The sequence below is a fragment of the Amblyomma maculatum genome, chromosome 1 (genome assembly GCF_055883805.1).
Source record: "Amblyomma maculatum isolate TAMU_Amacu chromosome 1, ASM5588380v1, whole genome shotgun sequence".
NCBI lineage: Eukaryota > Metazoa > Arthropoda > Arachnida > Ixodida > Ixodidae > Amblyomma > Amblyomma maculatum.
Window position 1 is genome coordinate 365,359,591 of NC_139344.1, and position 12,684 is coordinate 365,372,274.

The 12,684-nt window shown below is 45.4% G+C and overlaps 1 protein-coding gene across 1 annotated transcript in view; it reads left to right on the forward strand.

Annotated features, from left to right (window-relative positions):
- Nucleotides 1-230: 230 nt before the first annotated feature.
- The window catches only part of LOC146208021 (sodium-coupled monocarboxylate transporter 2-like), a 185,827-nt gene continuing 173,373 nt past the window's right edge, over nt 231-12,684 (forward strand). The window contains exon 1 of the mRNA XM_084591704.1: nt 231-347. The gene's annotated coding sequence lies outside the window, so the exon portion shown is untranslated. The remainder of the gene's footprint in view (nt 348-12,684) is intronic.

The following is a 12,684-nucleotide window of genomic DNA, read 5'->3' on the forward strand; positions in this document are numbered from 1 at the left end:
ACGCATTGGTCAAACGAAAACAGCAACGCGATAATCACATTTCAACGTTTCTGGAATAACCTGAGCCCACTCGTTACAGTGGCCCGTGCGCACGTGCTGCAATGGATGAAATCGATGCCCCTTTTTTCGCAACATCACACGACCACAACACCACAATCGCAAAAAAAAAAAAAAAAGGATACGAAGCGACGGACCTGCGGGCGTTGTAGCCAGTCATGCTGGGTATCAATTGCGCATAGCTGGAGCAACGCCGCTCCATAACATCGTTACTACCTCTTCGGCTTTGGCTTATAAGTTTACCGGAACCAGGTTGTTCACGGGCGGCACTCCAGCGTTGTGCTCTTCAGGTGAGCTGATCGATTCCCCGTTACTTAACTGCCATCGCTGAATTTACCCGCAGTCCCAACGAGGTCTGAGAGAACACTGTGCTGGACATAAGCAGCGTTGTTGCAGCCAGGGTTTGCATTTAAGCTATGCATCATTTTCAGATGTGTCGTTATCTCCCCGATTCCGATTCATCCTATTGGTGCGAACACCGGAACCAGACGTCAATTGCTCTTCCGGTTCCGCTGTTTCCACCAATAAGATGACTCGCGTTCGGGAAGATAACGACACTTTCGATGAAGACGAAAACTCCGAATACGGGCCCAGCTGCATTCGCTTGCTCCCGAGCGATGCTGAAGCCCGGCACACGTCGTGCGCATAAAAACGTCCGCAGGGCTATAAAGGGACGGACGCCCCCAGACTAAGCGGAACGTTCGTGCCACCAGGCAAACACGCTTGCACTAATAGGTGCAGCGAACATTGAGTCTATGTATTCACTGTCATGATCTTCATCACCATCGGGAGTTTATCCACTGCATGGCAAAAGCATCGCCTGTATCACTCCAAATAATAAGGTCCTGTGATAGCTGTATTTACACGGCCTCTTCAAACTTGTTAATCTAGACTGCTCACTTAACGTTTTGCCGCCCCCGACGCCGCTTGACTTCCTGTCGAATCAAATTTGTTGCATTAAGGGATTATTGATTATGCTCCCTTGGCATTGCATGACCTGCCTATGTCCATATCTTCTTGATATCCACTAGAATGTCATTATTTAAAGTTGATTTCCTGACTTATTCTGCACGCTTCCCATCCTTAACGTTACACCTTCCGTTTTCCGTAGTGTACCTCTCTACGTTATCTTCACTTTGTGCAGAAACCTTTTCGTCAAACATCATGCTTCGACCCAATTTAAGGCAGTTTATCTTTTTTGATTTCTTTTACCAGCGCTATGAGTTTCTCAACCAAGCTGTATTAAACAAAAAAGTGAATATTGCTAATCTTGAAACTAGGCTTCAATTATTGCGTCAAAATTGCACAGATTGCACACAAAGAAAGAAGACAGTTTCTGGGGAACTTTCTTTAATCTGAGCTAATTATGCTTTGTGTATACTTTTAGAAGAAATGAGGGGACAGTTGTAATAAGGACGGTTTCCTTCGACACTTAGATAAAAGGTCAATATCAACATATATTATAATTTTATGTTGGCAAGAAAATCTGAAGGCGTGTAGTGAGGCTCACGGCAGTGCACATCAGAGTATTAAGGTATCATACAAATCACTGCGGTTATTTACAAATGCCAGACAATGTCAATCAGACTGTCGTTTTGCGTCAAATTCGGAAATGCAGTTTCGAAAACGGCGAGAGTGCTTTTACTCTCGCGCGGGCCAAGCGTTTGCCAGAAGCAGACGACGTCTACTTGACTATACTCGGCTGACACCGCTTAACCCTCATTGCTCACCTGCTCTCATAGCAGATAGTTCAGTTCAGTTCAGGCGTTCAGTCGTGTCCGACTCTTCGTGACCCTATGGACCATGTCACGCCACGCTTTCCGGTCTCTCACTATCTTCTTAACATCACATAGCTTCATCTGCAATGCCTCGAGAATGCCATCTAACCATCGCGTTCGCTGCCTACCCCTTCTCCGGCGACCCTCAACCTTTCCCAACATCAAATCTTTCTCCAGCGACTCCTCTCTTCTCATCAGATGACCAAAGTAGCTGAGCTTTAACTTTAGAATTTGACCCTCCAATGAGCAGTCAGGGTTTATGGTCGACAATATCGACTGATTTGATCTTCTGGCAGTCCAAGGAACTCTTAAGAGTCTTCGCCAGCACCACAATTCAAACGCGTCAATTCTTCGGCGGTCAGCCTTTTTCACAGTCCAACTCTCGCATCCATACATCACAACTGGAAAGACCATAGCACGGGTTATACGGATCTTGGTTGGCAGACTAATGTCTCTGCTCTTTACTAGGCGGTCAAGGCTAACCATTGCTCTCTTTCCCAGAAGCAGGCGTCTCCTAATTTCATGGCTGCAGTCTCCTTCCGAGGTAATCTTGGCGCCCAAGAACAGAAAATCTGTCACAGCTTCCACTTCTTGTCCATTGATGCTCCAGGACTTGATAGGGCAAGACGCCATGATCTTCGTCTTTTTAATGTTCAGTTTAAGCCCAAACTTCTCACTCTCTTCTTGTACGCGCATCAGAAGTCTCTTGAGTTCCACTTCACTTTCTGCCATTAAAGTGGTATCATCCGCATATCTAAGGTTGTTGATACGTTTTCCAGCAATCTTCACTCCAGCTGAAGACTCGTCCAGACCGGCCTTCCTCATGATGCACTCTGCATATAGGTTAAATAGGCAGGGCGATAGTATGCAGCCTTGCCTCACCCCTTTCTCAATCGGAAACCAATCAGTAAGACCATGCCCAGTTCTGACTGTGGCCTCTTGCCCTTCATACAGGTTCCTGAGGAGACAGATGAGGTGAATTGGAACTCCCATCTCTCGGAGAGCTTGCCACAATCTGCTGTGATCTACGCAGTCAAACGCTTTCGCATAATCAATAAAGCAGAAGTAAATGGGTTTCTGGAACTCTCTTGCTTTTTCCATGATCCAGCGAAGGTTGGCAATTTGGTCTCTAGTTCCTCTGCCCTTGCGGAGCTTCTCCCAAACGCACACCCCTGTAAAAGCCGAGCACCAGGCCGGGGGACGCTTGTACCCATTTTTACCGGTGGGTGTCCGGCGGTGGGTTTCGAACTGACCACCTCCCGCAGCCGAGACGGGCGCTCTAACCACTAGGCTACATAGCAGATAAGAGAAAGGTAAATGCACGCTCTGGGAACGTTTACTGCAAGCAAACGCTCCGGAGATGAAGCCCCCATACAATGCTCAAGGCTCTCCTCACCAACTTAATATGAAATACCCCGCGAACAAAAACTCTTTTCAACAACGCCGGCCTTCGGCGTGTCTGCCTTGCGTCCAGGCGAACAGCGATGTCCTTCCCTGTCAGCATACTGATAGGCGCCTAGACCATGCTTCATGTTGTCTTCCGTCCTCATTAAACGCAGAGCGCGTTGCTGTCACATCTCCCCTAGCGTACGTTAAGCGGGCCAAAAGGTCATTGTGCGCTTAGTCTACATTTCACTGATTTCGCAGATGACTGTCTTTAGCCTACCTTGAAAGCTGAGGCAAAAAAAAAAAAAGTGAACTGAAAATTGTAGTCTAGAGTGTCCTGTTGCCATTTCGACGAGAAATTTTATATCAATAATAGAGTTGAACGTTGAGCTAAATGGTCACACATCTCTTGGAAGAAGGCAGCAGAGCAGGTAACAACCCAAAACATAAGAAGCACACACAAACACAAGGAAAACGCTGCACTGACGACTATATTGACAAGAACCCGCACATCTTGTTGTTGTTGTTGTTGTTGTTCTCCTCTAATTTGATGGCACATACCCACATAGGGGGATCGGCCAGGAATTGGGGTGCAGAGATATTAGATTTTGAGATGTATAACTACATCGCAAAAATAGATAGAAATAAATGCTGGGGAATAGAGAAGGAAATGTAACGATGAAAAACCAAAATAAGAAAGAGTAAATACTAACGCACGCAGTAGGAGAATACTAAGATTTATATGTACAGATTAAAAATTCAAACCATATTAGCAAGGCAGACGTTTTGTTTCTATTAAGAAGTTTTGAATGGCGTTAAAAACAGGCCTGTGGCTACACCCAAGCATGGTGGCACCAAACGATAATAAAATTTGGCTGCTCAAATTAAGACCAAGCTGTTGTAACGGCTTCTCTAAATACCGTTTTCTCATCATGGTATAACGGCGGCAAAATATCAAGAAATTATCTATTGTTTGCGGTTCCCCGCAGAATGCGCAGACAGGAGAAAGCGCCGAACCAAACCTGTGCATATAGAAATTTAGGAGCGTAATACGACAGCGTAGCCTGGTTAGAGAGACCTCAGTCTGCCTTCTCCCTTCAATTCACGCCTGCAGTCAACTTCTTCCTTGTCATTAACATTCTGCCGGGTTGCGCAGAAATTCTAATTCCTTCTTCAACAAAACCACTCAAGGCATACAGACACATTGATCTCCCGAGTAACAGATTGTCTATGCTTCATAAATTTTCCTTGCTAACTTATCCTTCATCTTTTCATAACCTCTACAATATGAAGGTCAGCCGGACATTCTTGGTCTCTACAACCAACGCAGTCTTTGCAGTGCACCGCGAAATTAATGCAAGACTTTTCTGATATTGCCACGGCGTGCTGTCTAATCCTGTCATTGAGACTTCTTCCTGTCTGTCCAATATATTTCTTTCCACAATGCAAGGAAATTTGATAAACAACACCCTGAATACACTTAGAGTACCTAGTCCGGTGCGAAGTTTTGCATCTAGAGTTGAAGTCCTGGTTGTTAACCGGCACACACATCCCTTTAGCTCTGTTTGGTGCTGTTGGAATAACCCGGATGTCGCGTCTTTGACCAATCTTCATTAAATTATGGGTGAAGCCATGCACATATGGTACCACTGACCACTTAGTTTTCTTAGTAAGGTTTATTTTCGAATCCTCCGCTTGATCGGCAGGACAATGCTTTTTATTATGCTACACAGCAAATACTCAGAATACCCTACCTCCAGAAGCCTCTCAGTCTGGCTTAGAAAACCGTTTCTGACACGATGGCGGCATGATTTGTTGACAGCCGACGTTGATGCAGCCTTTGCAACACCTCGTTTTACTGTATGCTGGGATGTATACGGAAGAAACTGCTTGTTCGCTCTTGGCTGGTACGTCCAACATAAGTGCTTTGGTAAGAATTCGAGACTCAAATCCAGGAAGCGCAAAACACCTTCCTTTGGAAGTGTCCAGGTGAATCTAAGATCAGGGCAACTTTCTTTAAATGCACCAGGGCTATGTCTTTTAGTTGCTCAGTCGCCTTTCCTTTCTCTAAATCACACAATACCAAAAGGTCGTCAATGTAACGAACGATCTTTACAATTCCTTTATCGTTCATAGCCGTCAGAATCCTTCTGTCACATGCGGTTAGGTACACATCGCTCAGAGCTGGTGCCACTCTAACTAATGCATACACCACTCCTTTGGACATACAATGTTCCATCATGGGATGCAACAGTTGATTTGAGATAGGCTGTAATTAACTCCAAGGATGTATCCACAAACACCCCGGCTGAATTCTGGAAAACTATAGCCTACTCCTCAACCATTTCTCGTAGTTCTTTCAACAAGCCTACTTGTGGGATAGAATAGTAGATGTCTTTAGTATCGAGTGAAAATCCAGAAAGTCTCTTCTTATCATATCCCTTGATCTCAGATATTATCTCCTCAGAGTTTTTTTTATTCTAGAGGGATCATCCACAAGTACTTGGCCAGCAGGCGAGATTTCGAGGCTAGCATCTGCCACATGTGTGCCTCTGACAATATTGCTCGGAAAGGTATGTCAGGTTTGTGTGTTTTTGCACTGAAGAATACCGACAAGGTGTCATGTCTAGTGTCCTTAACCTTGCAGCAAAGCTGCCTCAGGTCTGTTTCCTCAAGAATCCGTAGAAGCTTCCTCTTAGCAGCTTTTAAGTCCTAGGTTGCACTTTTCGAAAGTTCTTATTCATGGCTGCCAGAGGCTCTACTCCGTAATTGATAGAATCCAATACAACAAAACCACCTTCTTTATCTGAAAGACACAGCTTAAATTCCTTGCTCTTCAGTTCTTTAATTACCGGTTCAAAACGCAGCCTGCATCTTTCACGTCCTTTTATACGGTTCAAATAGTCAATCCCTTCAGCCACAATTCGGCTGGCCTCTTCTTCATCAGCTTTTTCTGCGACATACCTTCCAGTTGCAAGCTTCCCTGCGGCGTCAGCCTTAGGGTGAATAGAAAATTTGCCCTTGTGTTTGTGGGCACTTATGTTTCATGTTCTTACCTGCTCTGCTGCCTTCTTCCAAGAGATACTTTATATCGCCCGTCATTTTGAATGCTGTAGTGTTAAATACCCCGTTAACCAGAAAATCCGGCTCACGGTTGGCTGTCGTTTGGAAGGAGTCGGGCCTTTCCTTTCATATAGGAGCCCAATATCGCAATCAGCTTCCAGGAACCTTGAATTCACGTTGCCCCTAGGCCACGTAGGCAAGTTCATACGGCTTGGATTAAAAGAGGTTTTATATGTGGGCTGTTAGCCTACTCTACCACATTAACCCATTACAAATGGCCAGTTCTTAAGTGTCATCCATAACGTTTGCTTAAATTAAATTTATTTTTAGAATTTCTATGCGCATTTCACGATCGAAAGAACGTAAACATAGTTGGAAGGAAGCAGAAAATGAATTTTACCGAAAATGGTCATAAAGTCTCAGTGTTCATCAGGAGCATTTAACAGGAACATTTAGGCTCGCAAAAATGGTACATATGGGGTGATACTTAACACATCCGCGTCCTACTCCTAAAGGCAGAGCGTGTTCTCCCGTTTTTATTAAATTAAATATCTTTGTTTATTTACGTATTTTGCTGCCAAAAGGAAGTAAGCATAGTCGGAAGGACGCAAGAAATGAACTTATACTGAAAAGAGTACTTCGATGAAGTTCTCATCAATGACTCAGCGTTCGACTAATAACAGGAGCAAATTCTGTTCACAAATATTTGCTGCCGGTTTCAATCATTTGGTTAACAGTAAAGTATGTGCGGCAGCACATGCAACGTTTGTGAAGCTTCTACTTCCAATGCGTGTCATTTGCCTGAAGGAAGGAAAAACTTTAATTAGCCGTATGTTATTTTTGTGCGAGTTTTTGCGTCAACTGCGTCGTCTTGAAGACCACGTTCCCTCTTTGCAGGCTTCTTGTTAGCTCAAGCAGATTTCGTTGATGCCTCTTGTGGCCACGTTTCTGCCACTCGCCGCTCTCTGATTGTCCGCGTCGGTTTAAATCGCCACTCTCTGATTGGCCATGTCTATGTCACTCACCGGTCTCTAATTCGCCGTATCTGTTTCATTCCCCGCTCTCTGATTGGCCGCACCTATGTCACTGAGCGTTGTTTTAATCGCTGTGTCTGTGTCAATCCCCACTGTCTGATTCACCGCGTTTGTGCTACTCGCCACTCTCTGATTGGCCTCGTCCGTGTCACTCGCTACTCCATGATTGATTACAGCTCTGCGACTCAGATATGCAGTGCAAAGCGCGAGAGTCAAGCCGTTAAACACGCAGGATGTTCAGCTACAGCGATGATGTGTTACTGTAACAGAGTGTTTGCGCTGCTTCACAGAGAACGCATTTTTGGCAGGTGGACGGAGCACTCGCCTTCACAGTGAACAGCTTTTCAAAAGAAGGCAACGATGTGTGCCAGGAGATACGGAGACCGTCACTGGCTTGCTTGCCAGTATATTTCACCACCTTTCTTCACTGCGTGTTATTCCCTCTGGTTGCTATAAGACTGCCGCTACTTGGTTCGCTGCACGTTTCGCTTAAAGTTTGATTCAAGACCAAGGTTGTTCTGTCGTCAGTAAGTCGCGTATACTGGACGCAGTAATTTTTGTTTGCTGCTCCCACCAACCGCCAGCATGCAGCCTTATCAATTTGTCTGTAGCGCTCAGGATCTTGTAATGTTTATTTGAGCTCAGCGTTGCCGAAACGCGTGTGACCACTTTCTTTGCAGCGCAAGGATCGCCGATATTTATTCAAACGACAGCAGCCACTTGTGTCTACTTGCACATTGTTCCAGATTGCTCTGGTCACCTTTGGCGGTTTCGAAATGTTTCGTCGCCGATTTGAAATTGAGAGTTGGCGAGTGCAACGGACACATTGACTTTGGCGACTGTACATAGGTTGACGGCCGCCGAGTACGCATTTGCACGCGCAAGTCAGCCCAAAAAATAATGAATTTCAGTGCAAAGGCAGCCCTTTCGTTCGTTGCATTTGGCGCTGTTACACCCGATTGACGCTAATATTGTTCTAAGTGAATGTGATATCTCCGCGATAATAACCATTCACTGTAACAATCTGTGCACTCTGGATACCACTTTTGCAGCATGAACTCATGCCTTCATCACCGCTTGTGAGGGATGTTTAAGTCGAAAGCCTTTAATGGCTCACGCTGTGATGGACAAAATGTGTCCCGCTTTTGTGGCGAATCTGATTGGCCGAGACGGGATGACGTCATAGCGGTCTCGATCAATCACAAAGCACCAACACAGTATACGCGAACGCGTATATGTCAATCAATGATAAATTACAAATTATTAAATATATAATTACTAGTTCATGAATTGTTTAGTTTTGCAGTAAATTACTACTTAATGCTTAAATACCTAATTGACCAATATTTTGTGCCAGTTGCGTAGTAGAATGCGACATTTAGGCTTTCGACTTTCACTACTTTAGTCGCTAAAGTCCCGCGTAATTTTAGTAGAATAGAACCACGTTAGACGAGTAGCTATTTAAGCAGTGAGAGCATGAATAAATCATAGCGGATAGCGTTCAGCAAGCCAGCAAAAAAAAATATCAACTCTTGTCCACTCAGGCTAAACGTGCGGCTATAGAAGCCGCACAGAAATTGCAGTTCTTCGACACTGAGCCTCACGTCTCGTTCTGTAAACTGCTTTTACCTGGAGGGGCTCCTGTAATTCTAAGTAGGCAGCATTCGCGCCATTTCGGTGGCGCTTGGCGATGGCCTCGTTTGCTTTAAATCGATATGCGCGCCCGATCCTGATTTTCGCCTATTCAGAGTTTCGCCATCGTCTGCTCTGGTATTCCATGCAATTGCTTGCATGGTCGATAGGCGATGAAAGCACCAAGTGTGGTAAACTGATGGTTTTGCTCTGCTTCGCGAGAGAAATCACAGTCATGCATAGCAATGCGCACGTCATAGCAGTAAAGCAGCTCCTTCTTGTTATCGCGGCCTATGCTGCCTCCTCACCCTTTCCTTCGTAGCAGTTCCGTTTCCTCACATCTCAGACGGGAGAATGGGACGTAGTTGCGCATTGTATAAGTTAGTGGGAGTCAGCGTATTGTGATACAGACATTTTGACCTTTCCCTGCGTCTTCGAGCCTCTAGAAGAGCGAGCATAGCTAATATAATTATTTTAAATAAAAGGAAAACGTTAGCAGTAAAGCCATGCGGTCCGAGTCAAAGCGAAGTCGAAAAATAAAACACAGCTTGGTGTGTAGTTATCAAAAAGCGAGTCTAAATCTCCCGGAGAAACTGGAATACCGATGCAGTCTCTTGGAAGGAAATACCTATGCTTCTGCTGTGAAAACTTTGACTCCTTCCTTCATCTTGTGCTAGGTTTAACCCCAGTAGTGGTAAGAGATCGGTGTAATTGCTTAGAAGAGGAATATATATGAGACATAAGGCGGGTTATCTTCAAAGAGAGATTTCAAGCTCTCCATTAACCGGTCTTCCAAGTGATCCCTGTCTGGTTGAATGACCTGTCGTCGCCTGTCATGAGACATTCACGAAAGGATTAATGTACATATAGGAACATGTCTTGCAGTGATACGTTTTACAAGAATAAAATGAAGGCAAACAATGTCTCGGTACCCCCTAGGGCAGTTTTTCTTGTCCAGTGAGTGGGTGCAGGCTGTAACTCGTAGGTGCGCAGCAGGTGCCTACCTAAAGCGGAGTGTATCTCCAGGAAATTGGGTACGCAGGAAGAGTGTAAGGAGTGGGAAAGCTGGGCGCGAGGGCGACAAACCTTTCAGAGCGCTAAAGTTAGTAAAAACGTCCCTCCTAAGCCCCACGCGAGGCCAATTACGATGTGCTAAAGCCATCAGGTGGAAAGTCACTGTGCTTGAGTTTTGGAGCGAAAGCTGCACTTTTCTCTTGCAAAGCTCAAGGTCATGCCGTTCCGCACCAGTGACCTTAAAAGCATTCACCTAACCGCGCAGCTCCCCTCCCTCTGCAGGAGCGCCTAACCGCCGGACTCATCTTTCGCCTGATGAAAGCATGGGCGCTGGTCGGTGTTTCATAGAGCTACTGAAGAACAGGTTCCTGATACTAGTCGCTGTGCTATGAATTGAACACTATTATTAATAAAACTACTAGCGCATATAACGCAGACAAAGACATAGAAGAATACAGGACGAGCGCTAAACATAAACTGAGGATTTACTTACAAAAAAGGTATATAAAAGCACTTTGGTGGTGCATGCGCACACTAGTCAAAACCAACAATCACGGACTAGTCAAAATGTGAGAAACTGTTCTTTAAGTATACTTATTCTTTTTCGAACAAGGTGACTGAAGTCGAGCTGGCACACTTATCGCCTTCCCTGCTGATGTGATGTTTCCCATATCTCATGCCCTAACTTTGTGCCTCCCCTACCAAGCACACGTGACATCAAACGCCGGCACGCACCCGCAACGCTTACAATGATTGGCCAAATGGCTTCCCCCCAGCAATGAATCCACCAGCGAACAGTGCTCTCGTAATCGATCATTTAGGCATCGACCAGACGGCCCCACGTAGCATCTGCCACAGGAGAGGGGTATGCTGTAAACAACGCCGGCAATGCAGGATACAAACTTGCGCTCGTCTTTTATGGTGCAGATCGGCTTCCTGTCCTCATTAAGGCCTTTGCACATGCGCACCAGCTTTCCGAGGGCGGTGAACAAAACGTCCACACCGCACTTCTCTCCAACCTTTTTCGGCCGGTGCGATAGCCGATGAACGTATGGAACGGCTGTACGCCTCAGCTCTTTGCACCCTCTGTCGCCTGCTATGACAAGGCGACCATATGCCCTGACTTCTTTCAGGAGGCATTTCGCCATAGCCGTCACTGTATCATCAGGAAAACTGGCTTTCTGCAACCGGTGCACGTGCGTCTGTAAACTGTCCTCAGTTTTATGCTGATATGACCTTTCAAGTGCACCGCGCAGGCAACTTTTTGCAATGCCAGTTGCAGAAGGCAGGTTTTCCTGATGATAATGCCTCCTGAAAGGAGTCAGGGCAGGTGGTCGCCTTTTCATGGCAGGCGACAGAGGATGCAAAAAGCTGAGGCGTACAGCCATTCCATACGTTCATCAGCTATCGCCCCGGCTGAAAAAGGTTGAAAAGAAGTGCGGTGTGGACGTTTTGTTTACCGCCCCCGAATAGCTGGTGAACATGTAAAGCCGTTTATGAGAACAGGAAGCCGCTCTGCACCATAAAACACGAGCGAAAGTTTGTATCCTGCATTGCCGGCGTCGTTTACCGCATACCTCCAACACCTCTAGACTAAGAGAAGGCCCGCGCTAGTCCCCCTTTCCACTAATCCTACGTCACGACAGTGAGATCTGGGGATAGATCGCCGGCGCAGAGCGCAAGCGTACGCAAGCAAGGCGATCTGGAACGACTCGGCCTGAGTGTGCGTGTCTTCAGCCCTTGTTTGCCGTGTTTGTAATCTGTGCTGCATAAGCGCTTGCGAGCAAGGTATCTACAATGTCTGGTTGTCGTTGTGAGCCAAACTGTCGCTCTAACTATGCCAATAGGTCCAAAGCGCAAGTGTACAAGTATCCGTCAGACTCGGTTCAAAATGCTGCGTGGACAAAGGCTGTGCCACGGAAAACCTTATTACCGATGAAGTGCACTGTGGTAAGAAAGCGCTCTTAGTTGCTTCCTAATACTCGTGCTGCTATTCACCACTATTTTATTTAGCACAGTGTATTAAAGCGTAGGCGTACCCATTAGATCACACAATTTGGACAGCACAGCTACTGATAATCGAGTAGCATTCGCCCTGTTTTGAGTGCGGAACAAAATTGTTTAGCAACCTAAATTATTTTCTTATAGAAACAATTTTATTTTGCTAGTGGCCTTGGGATCGTAGTTGCCGTAGTAAATGACTGGTTGAAAGCCGTGTTAGCTGCTCGCTGCTTTAATACACTCATGGCAAGCGCTGCTCCCAGCTTAAGCAGCTTTTTTATATTTACGTTACAGCGTTGTGACCAGCACTTCCGTGAAAACGATCTCGTATTCACGACAAGCTACACCGAGTTTCGTCAAAGTCATCGTCCTGAGTAATATATCTGCCTACCATTCTAAGCTTTATCTATTCATCTAACAATAAATATGCTCTCATATGAATTTTGTGCTGTCCTAATGTTTATTCAAGTAACTCTGAATGAAGGTGAAAATTTCCTACCAACTTCATTTCTGCCTTTGAAATAAATGCCAGGTGGATTGTGCCAAACTTCTCATATAATTCAAAAGACTGGCAATATTAGATAACACAGGTAACACAAGTATAACCCTCTTCATCGCTAGCACTAAAAATTTCAAGAGGTAGTTCCAGAGCAGCATCGAATTAAAAAAAAAAAAAACGCAAATGCGTAGGGTGAAGCCGACTTTCAGTATAATCTTAC